This window comes from Monopterus albus, unplaced genomic scaffold, assembly GCF_001952655.1.
Source record: "Monopterus albus unplaced genomic scaffold, M_albus_1.0 scaffold189.1, whole genome shotgun sequence".
Taxonomy (NCBI): Eukaryota; Metazoa; Chordata; class Actinopteri; order Synbranchiformes; family Synbranchidae; genus Monopterus; species Monopterus albus.
This window is the reverse complement of record NW_018128069.1, coordinates 843,455-844,783: the sequence shown is the minus strand read 5'-3', so window position 1 is coordinate 844,783 and position 1,329 is coordinate 843,455. Positions and strand designations below refer to the sequence as shown.

Below are 1,329 nucleotides of genomic sequence, written 5' to 3'. Positions count from 1 at the left end.
TATATTTCAGCCTAATTTAGCAATTATAAATGGTTTGTGTGTTTCTAAGCATTTGTTTATTCGGTGTTTTCATAAAAGCCTTATTTTTATCCAGTTTTCTATTTCAAAAAATAGACAGTCACTACTGTTTAACATTTTAATCAAACCTTTAAATTAACTGAACACAGAACCACAGCAAACTAATCAAACAAATAAAGAACAAAGTCTTAACATTATAACACTTTCGATAATAGTCTTTAGTGGAGGTTGGCATTTAGAAATACCAGAAGCCTCATGGCTGGATGGGCGGTTCTTAGATGTCTGTGCAAGTTTGTTGTTGACCCTGCTCTGACAGATATTTTCATTTTACAAACTCGGCACTCAGCTTTGCAGTCTCCATTATCACTGAAATGCATCCAGATGCTGCTTCTTTTTCGGTTTTCGGACATTTCCTCCGTTTTTCCCGACGCGCTTGCTTTTAACCTGGCTCCCCGTCTGTGTGTACCTGTCCTGTACTACCACTACACTCGCTGTCTGAACGTCTGGCCCCGCCCCCTTACGTCTTTCACATAACGGTATGAGTATAGTCTGTCCTCGCACGTGATTGGTCGAATGGTGCGCCCATAAAAATAGTCTCGCTCTTCTGTGCACGGATTTTCAGCAGAGCTGACCAATAGCGGCTGAAGATTCGGTTCTCCCCGGCGGGAGTTGGCTCTTCTCGTTCCCTACAAAGCATCGGCTCTTAGAGCCGGACTTCCCATCACTAGTGTGTGGTTGTTTGTCTATATGACAGTTCTGTTCAGTTCAAGGGGACGCCGCCTCTTGCCCAGTGTCAGCTGGGATTGGCTGCTAGAAAACGCCATGACAGCTGTAGCCACAGAACAGCAGAACTCTGACTTGTATTAGATATGTTGCTGCTAGATAAGGCCCTGACATTTGAACATCATCTGTTACCAAACTGCTTTACAGTGTCAGTGAAGTCAAGAAGATGAGTAAACCTGAGGTAGGAGCAGCGTCTTCAGCGGTCAGTTGTCTGTCTGTGAAAACCAACCAATCCAAAGATGAACCTCCAGACCTGAGCAATGATCCCAGACCTTTAGGAACAAGGTAATATTATTCCCATTGTCAGTTTACAGTACATTCGCCTTTATATTGACATATTCTGTCTGTAGCCTACTTTGGGGGGAGAAAGTGCAACATCATCTGTTACCAAACTGCTTTACAGTGTCAGTGAAGTCAAGAAGATGAGTAAACCTGAGGGAGGAGCAGCGTCTTCAGCGGTCAGCAAGTGTGATCACTTTATATTATATATAATATCCCCCAGCCTTCATCATGATCATTACTGTTATT

At 43.1% G+C, this 1,329-nt stretch overlaps 1 long non-coding RNA gene across 1 annotated transcript in view; it reads left to right on the top strand.

The window, feature by feature from the left end:
- Positions 1 to 1,265, top strand: part of LOC109970095 (uncharacterized) — a 2,493-nt gene extending 1,228 nt beyond the window's left edge. The window contains exons 2-3 of the long non-coding RNA XR_002276360.1: positions 949 to 1,086; positions 1,205 to 1,265. This is a non-coding gene — a long non-coding RNA (uncharacterized LOC109970095). The remainder of the gene's footprint in view (positions 1 to 948; positions 1,087 to 1,204) is intronic.
- Positions 1,266 to 1,329: the final 64 nt, after the last annotated feature.